This window comes from Salmo trutta, chromosome 9 (genome assembly GCF_901001165.1).
Source record: "Salmo trutta chromosome 9, fSalTru1.1, whole genome shotgun sequence".
NCBI classification, from domain to species: domain Eukaryota; kingdom Metazoa; phylum Chordata; class Actinopteri; order Salmoniformes; family Salmonidae; genus Salmo; species Salmo trutta.
Window position 1 is genome coordinate 40685045 of NC_042965.1, and position 8629 is coordinate 40693673.

The following is an 8629-nucleotide window of genomic DNA, read 5'->3' on the forward strand; positions in this document are numbered from 1 at the left end:
AGTCCACCTAAAAAACTGGAGACCCCTTAAACTTCAGTGTTGTGATGCCAAAATCCTAGCAAAATGCATAGCGCATAGAATTAAAAAGGTGTTGGATATTATTCATCCTAATCAGACAGGTTTTTTACATGGACGATACATTGGACATAATATAAGACAAGTACTGGAAACAATAGAACACAATGAAAAATCTGGGAAACCAGGCATAGCTAACTTTGAAAAGGTCCTTAATAAAGTACAATTAGGAATTAACATATGGACTGAACTACTTTAATTTCGGAGAATCTCTTATACATCTACGGTTAATGTTACATAAAGTCATCCCAGTTGTAAAATAGTACTGGCTACTTCTCAGAAAGTATTAAATTGTCAAGAGGAGTAAAACTAAGTTGTCTACTATCGGCATATCTATTTATTATGGCCATCGAAATATTAGCTATTAAAATCTGATTCCCCCCAAAATATCAAGGGGATAGAATTCAAGGGTTTAAAAACAAAGGTGTCATTGTACGCTGACGATTCATGTTTTCTTTTAAATCAGCCATTTGGATCCCTGCACAGCCTCATAGAAGCTCTATGTAATTGTTCTAACCTCTCTGGATTAAAACCAATTTATGATAAGTGCACCATTTTACAAACTGGATCTCTCAAAAATACAACTTTTACATTATTATGTACGACGGGGGAAGTGAACATACTTGGTTTTTGTTGTATAAAGTTAGCAGTGGTGTAAAGTACTTAAGTAAAAATACTTTAAAGTATTAATTAAGTCATTTTTTGGGGTATTTATATTTTTGACAACTTTTACTTTATGACATTCCTTAAGAAAATAATGTACTTTTTACTCCATACATTTTCCCTGACACTCATTACGTTTTGAATGCTTAGCAGGACAGGAAAATGGCCAAATTCACGCACTTATCAAAATACTACTGCCTCTGATCTGGCGGACTTACTAAACACAAGTGCTTTGTTTGTAAATTGTGTCTGCATGTTGTAGTGTGCCCCTGGCTATGCGTAAATTTACAAAACAAGAACATTTTACTGTCTGGTTTGCTTAATATTTCACTACTATGGCCTATTTATTGCCTTACCTCCTCACGCCATTTGCACACACTGTATATAGACTTTATTTTTTTTCTATTGTGTTATTGACTGTACGCTTGTTTATTCCATGTTTAACTCTGTTGTTGTTTGTGTCGCACTGCTTTGCTTTATCTTGGCTAGGTCGCAGTTGTAAATGAGAACTTGTTCTCAATTAGCTTACCTGGTTAAATAAAAAATTCAAATAAATAAGCAATTTGAAATTATTTATACCTTTACTTTTGATACTTAAATGTCATTGCAAAAATATACTTACTTTTAATACTTAAGTATTGTCACGGTTGTTGCTGGGAAATGATGACCAAAATGCAGCGGGAATGTGGATGCTCATCTTGACGTTTATTAAAACTAAAAAAAAAGACGAACACCAAAATACGAAGAACTCACGAACACGACAGTCTTGAAAGGCTTACTCACATAGACATGGAACAGGCAAAACAAGAAACAATCTCCCACAAAATACAAACTCAAACACACCCTCATATATAGGACTCTCAATCAAAGGCAAAGAGACAACACCTGCCTTCAATTGAGAGTCCCAACCCCAATTAACTAACATAGAAACAGATACACTAGACAAAACATAGAAATACATGCTTGTGACAGTGCCCAAAAAACCCCGGAATACATAAATCAAATGCCCCTACAACAAACACACCACCCCGAACCACATAAAACAAATACCCTCTGCCACGTCCTGACCAAACTACAATAACAATTAACCCTTATACTGGCCAGGACGTGACAAGTATATTGAAGACCAAATACTTTTATACTTTTACTCAAGTAGTATTTTATTAGGAACTTCACTTGAGTCATTTTTTACTAAGGTATCTTTACTTTTACTCAAGTATTGAAATTGGGTACTTTTTCCATCACTAAAAGTTTGCCGAATTAGATAAGATTTTGCTACCATGGAAAGAACAACACCTGTCTGTTTGTGGGGAAATGACCCTGATTATTATTTAGTCAAATCCCAGTTTACCTATTTACTTATGGCCCTGCTACACCTAACGACTTGTTTTTAAATTATGTTAGCAAAAAATATTCCACTTTATTTGAAACAGCAAGCCAGACGAAATTAAACGGGTTTATTTATATAATGAATATGAACTTGGAAGGCAGAAATTATTAAATATTAAAGCATTGGACCTCTCACTAAAGGCTTCAGTCAGACAAAAGTTATACTTAAATCCAAACTGGTTATCTAGCAGATTAGTAAGAATGGCTCACCCCGTGTTCAACAATGGCCCTTTTCCCTTCATTCAGATTTCAACCTTTCACTTTCGGTTATATGAAAATGAAATCATCTCCAAAATATTGCTATTTTTAAACAAGCAATAGAAACCTGGGGCCTGTTGCACAAAACTAGGATAAGGGATTAAGCCAGGATATCTTGGTGATCCTGGCTCAATTGATCCGTAATCCGGTTGCACTAAAGATGGATAGGGGGCAGGAGGATATGTTATGGTATAAATTATCATGGAGATGTATTCTGTGGAGCTAGCCTGCTCCAGACCAGGCTAAATTCCAGGATCTATTTAATCTCATCCCTAATGTCAGTCAGCAGTCACCACAAATGGAAACCAATAGTTATTTCACTGCTCACTATACATTGTTATCACATATAACTAGACCCACTGTCATTATTTAAACGTTTGTGATCATTAATTTCAATGATTTTGGATAAAAAATAATTTTTAGATTATGTTGCTATCATTAGATAATTTACAGTTTCCCATAGACTATAAGGCTATATATAAAATGATAGAATATTAGGGCCACAGAGGGGAAAAAAACACAAGTAATAATATTGTAACCGGTTGTTTTAAAGGAGGACAGTTGTTAAAATGACAGATGTGGGGCATTTCGTGAAATTGTACTTCAGTATGGTTTCATAAACAAAGACATGCTGATGTGCCAGAATATTAAGTATCACATTGTCATAAGTATCAAAACTGTAAAAACAATATGTAGCTTTTCTGCAGAAAGAACCAGCCTCATAAATTTATGACTTTATCCTTTTTCTTCAGTGTGGCCCTAGTACTCTGTCATATAAACAAATACACATTCCATATGAATATAAAAACACAATGTGTAACATTATGTTCCTTTATTGAATAAGGACAAAACAAAGCAGGTAAAACATCAGCTCCTTTCGAAACTGAAGTCACAGTGACTACAAGATGGAAAGCACAGAATCCAAGCATATTATACAAAATGATACATACACATTCAAAGGTCTGTATATAACACACCCTGCATGTCTGCACACTAAAATAAATGCAGGACAAATCCATACACATCAACTGAACAGACAAATGAATGGATGCAGTAGCCTCCCTGCAGCCTTGTATTACACACAGTATACCGCACAAACATCATAAGAGGCCAAATTCGTAAAAAAACGAACCCCAAAAAAACCCAATTCCTCTGCCACCGCAGGACATATTTAACCAAAATTGAAAGCACACATACTAACTAAAATAATTCAACACATATTGGTCCCTCAGCAGCCGACCACTGTCGTCATCAGGGAAGATTGCCGGATTGTCCCAGTCCATGGCTGGTGGCACTCTGGGGGCCCTCTCCTTCCTCAGGCAGGCCACATTGTGGAGGACAGCACAAGCCACAGTAATATCACATGCCCTAACAGGGCTGACCCTTAATTTGTGAAGGCAGTGAAAGCGTGCCTTCAGGAGGCCAAAGGTCATTTCAACTCTGGCCCTGGTCCTGGCATGGGCATGGTTGTAGGCCTGCTGTGCTTCCTGGGGGTCTGTGAAAGGTGTCAGGAGAAAAGGCTGGCAGCCATACCCCCTGTCTCCCAGCAACACACCAGAGAATTCACCTGTCAACACAAAATCTCATCATTACTACCTCATAAACACAGTGATATTCTTGACACAGCCATGATGGTTATAAATAGGGGTTGTGTGGCTTACCTTGTGATAGGCACTGATAGATTTCAGAGGCCCGAAAGATTCTGGAGTCATGGACTGAGCCAGGCCATTTTGCCACAACATTGCTGATCACACAGTCAGCATTGCAGACCATCTGAAATCATAAGATGAGGAATATTACACCAATCAATGCACATCACTGGCAATGCAGAGTGTTCGTCAATGGACAATATCAAAAAGTTATGTTCACCTGAACATTAATGCTGTGAAAGGATTTCCTATTCACAAAATCGGCCTCATGGGCACCTGAGGGGGCTTTTATCCTTATGTGTGTGCAGTCCACTGCACCAATGACATTGGGGAAACCTGTCACACAAAGTAATGAGTATCCTACTATGTGTTAACAGTTGTCCTGTAATTTGTAGATCCTCTTACCTGCAATCCTATAGAACTCCTCTTTGATGTCACAGAGTCTTCTGTGGCCAGGGAAGGAGATGAAGACATCTGCTAATGCTTTGATAGCCAGACACACACTCCTTATTGTGCGGCAAATTGTGGCCTTGTTCAGCTGTTCTGCATCCCCCACTGAGTACAGGAAGGCTCCACTAGAAAAAAAGCGCAAGGCCACACAAACCATTTGCTCCACACTCAGTGCATGGCTCCGTGCAGTGCGGTGCTTAATCCTGGGACCCAGTAGTCTGCATAGATACCTGATGCCATCTGCAGAAAACCTGTATCTTTCATATAGATGGTCATCAGGGAAGGCCAGTGGGTCCAACCGGTCCCTGAAGACCCTTTCTCGCCTGAAGGCTCTCCTCAGCACAAGTGCTTCTTCATCCACCACATCTCGCACGAATGGGCATGCCATTGTCAGAGCAGAAAGGAACACACAATTTTGGGCCTTCATATAGGCTAGTGGCCACACCTGGTGCTGGGGGGGTGGGCAAAAGAGGGCGATGCCTTATAACGATGACTTGGTTGTACTGATTCCTGGGAAAATAAAAAAAACCTTAGAAAGATGCCACCGTCCTGTGTGCTCACAATAAGAGCTCATATGTCATGGCTCACTTGACTTTACGAGAATATACCTAATTTTTATTTTGAGCTGTGTCATCTTCTTGGAGCTGGGGGAGGAAAGAAAAATAATGATTAATACATTTGTGTTACAGTTAGCATACAGTGTACATTGAAGGCATATCTCACCTCCCTCTCAAGTTTTTTTATTTCAAGGTCCAGTTTCCTAATTGTCCTCTTTTTTATTTCGGACTCCAGTGCAAGATTTTCCATCTTTTTCTTCTTGTACTGAATGTCTATGTCTGCCAGTTCTATTTGGCGCCGGAGGTGGTTGCCATACAACTTTCTGATAGCTTGTGAGCTCTGTGAACACAATACAATTAGCGCAGCTGGAATTTGGCAGGATGTGGTGTCCTTTTATTAATACGCACTATGTTGCCAGGCTGGTTTTCCCACTGTATAGCATCTGGGTCCTGTAAAAGAAATTAGATTTTTTGATTTTGATGAGGACTCCTCACCATTGTAGAGTAAATAGTACTTTCACAGTCTTAACATGATACCTCATGCCTTCTGGAATCCAGAGAGATGGTCTCCTCCTCATCATCGTCTCCATCATGTGCTGTTGCTGCTGCACTGGGGCCTTCACCCTATCACATTTAATCGGATTCATATTGAAGCTAGTAGACAAGACATGCCAGGCCTACAGTATGCCTTTGATGGAGTACTCACTGGATCAGCATCGTCTGGTGCTTGTGCTGGTGGCTCTAACAGGAACACAGTGCTGCCAGACACTGCAAGGCAATAGGTAAACCAAAGTCAGACAGTCCAAATTGATTCAATATGAATGTGGTTGTATCCCATGTAGAGATGGAAGGACATACCTTGAATGAAGCGGGTGGCATCTTGGGAGGAACCTATGCTCGTCTCTTTCCCCCCAGGGATCCCCTCTAAGACGGGCCTGCCTTTATTTAGCTCCAAGGCCATGTCCTCTGCTGGGGTAAGGTCAGCCTTTGGTGACCCACCACCCGTGCCTTGTCTGTGGGTATTCTTTTTCACTGCTAAAACAGTACAGACAATGTGTGAGCAGGCACCTTCTGGGTACAATATATGCTTGTGCTTTGTTAAATATTAGTCAGGGACCATACCATTCTGCAGAATGTTCTTGTATTTGATTTTGACCTGCTGCCATGTCCGTTTTGGCCCGTTCATGTTTAATCTACACACACACACACACACACACACACACATTTAATGGAGTCACACTGCAAAAAATTACTTGGTATTTTTGTCTTGTTTTCAGTAAAAATATCTAAAAATCTATCATAGCTTTATACAGTGTGATGGAGTTACTTTACACAATTTCACTCATATCTGCAGTGCATTTCAATTAAAAATTTAACCGTTTCATAATTACAGTACAACTGCATTTTTGGAGATGTGAATTAAATATTTGAATTGTAATTGTGATGTTTCAGGAGAGCGGTGACTGTGTAATTGTGCACTACTTACGCATTCAGGCGGTCTGCAATACTTTGCCACGCTTTTTCTCTTTGCTTTATCACTGTGGCGGTGTTGCCTTTCTTCTTAATTATATCTTTTACCTCCTCGTATGCCTCCATGAGGATTTGTGCTTCCGACGGGGAAAAGTACGCGGCTCTAGTTGCCATAGTAAATCAGTTAATCTGTGATCTGTGGCGGGGTCTATTTGAGTGAGCCGTGAGCGCGCACCTATCCAGGATTGGTTTCACCTGGCTTAATGAATCCGTGTCTGCTCATCCTGGCTTGGTCTTTGTGCAACCAATTAAGCCTGGACGCACATGTTTTGGCTTCATTGAGCTCAGCTGAGTCATTTATCCCGGATGTCTTAATTCTACTTTTGTGCAACAGGCCCCTGGTTGCAATTTCAGATTAACCCACCAGAAAAGACAAGACAAATATTATGGTTAAACTCAAATATACAACTGTCACGTCCTGACCAGCAGATGGAGCTATTGTTTTAGTTTTGGGGTCAGGACGTGACAGTTTTGTTTATGGGAATGTTTGTGTTGTTGATTGGGACTTCCAATTGAAGGCAGGTGTGTTGAGTTGCCTTTGATTGGAAGTCCTATATAGGTCTGTGTGTTTTTCTTTGGGGTTGTGGGTGGTTGTTTTTGCACTGCGTTTATAGCATGCAGCCGTTGACACCTTTATTGTGTTGTTAAGTGGATGCTTATTTTGTAATTAAATATGAGTATTCACATACCTGCTGCGCCTTGGTCTTCTCTCTCTGAAGACAGCCGTTACAACAACTGGTGAAAAAACATTGTTTTGGGAATGTTTAAAAACAGTCAAATCTTTGTAAATTATATCATTAATAGGACTAAAAGACTAAAATTGGCTAAATAAAATTGTGAAAATATATATTTTTTCCAGTTTCAATTAATGGACAAAAAATTGACAGATGCGCTGTACAGGTTGAAAAATACAATGCAACATGTAAAGTGCTGTTCCCATGTTTCATGAGCTAAATTAAAAGATCCCAGAAATGTTATATCCGCACAAAAAGCGTATTTCTCTCAAATGCTGTGCACACGTGTTTACTTCATGCCAAAAACCCAGGGCTTGTGCGGGGAGCAGGAACAGGACGCCCTGCTCCGTAGCCCTTGCAAGTATCAGCCGTGCACTCACTTACCTTAACGGGGGAGGTTGTCGGTTGCTTCTGGGTACTGCAGTTTGCAACAAAGACAGGTAGTGAGAGGGAATTTGGTACACCAGATAAGATAGTGGGTTTTCTAGGAGTGCTACCCCTCTCTCCTCTCTCCTGATTGCATAAACAGAGTACGCTGTGCGTTACATTTGTTCTTTGACATGCAAATTAATTAGCTTGACACTATATCAGTTTTTGTAGTGTGTGACTGTATTTGACATGATTAATCAGGCTAAACGCGATCATAGGTTGTGGCATTTGTCTTCCCTATCGGGGTTTCCTGGATTCACAGTGATTAACCTGAAACCGAGTGTACAGCCTAGCTGTTGCCCCTTGCCAGCTTATTGTAGCTTGCACCGTAGATGGGTATCTACTGCCAGTCTGCAACTAACCCGCAAGTCCAACAATGGTACACACAGACACACCCAGACCCCATTAGGGGGTCCCGTCAGCTTGACTGGGACGGCCATGGCATATGGTTTACATCATTTTCATGCTCAGCAAACCATTCAGTGACCGCTTGTGCGCTGTGGATGAGGGCATTGTCACCCTAGCCATTGTAGCCACAATAAAGGCCTGCCCAGCATTTTTATGCATGGCCCTAAGCATGATAGGATGTTAATTGCTCCACACTCGTGTAAACCCTCAGAATCATGTCTTTGGAGAGCAGATGGGATCAGATCTGACTGACATTTGCTAAATCCCTGCAGAACTCCCAGTTTGCAGACTGGCTCCATCCAAGCAGACAGCAGATTACTGGACAGGCAACCCGCAACAGCCACAAACTGAACACTCCCATGACACGTACAGGCTGCTGTCAGAACTCTACCATCCCATATTTCACTACACTGATCATACATACACCATATAGCCCAGTGTAAATGTCTTCCTAAGAAAAGATGTGCTTTCTAAAGCTGCCACCCTT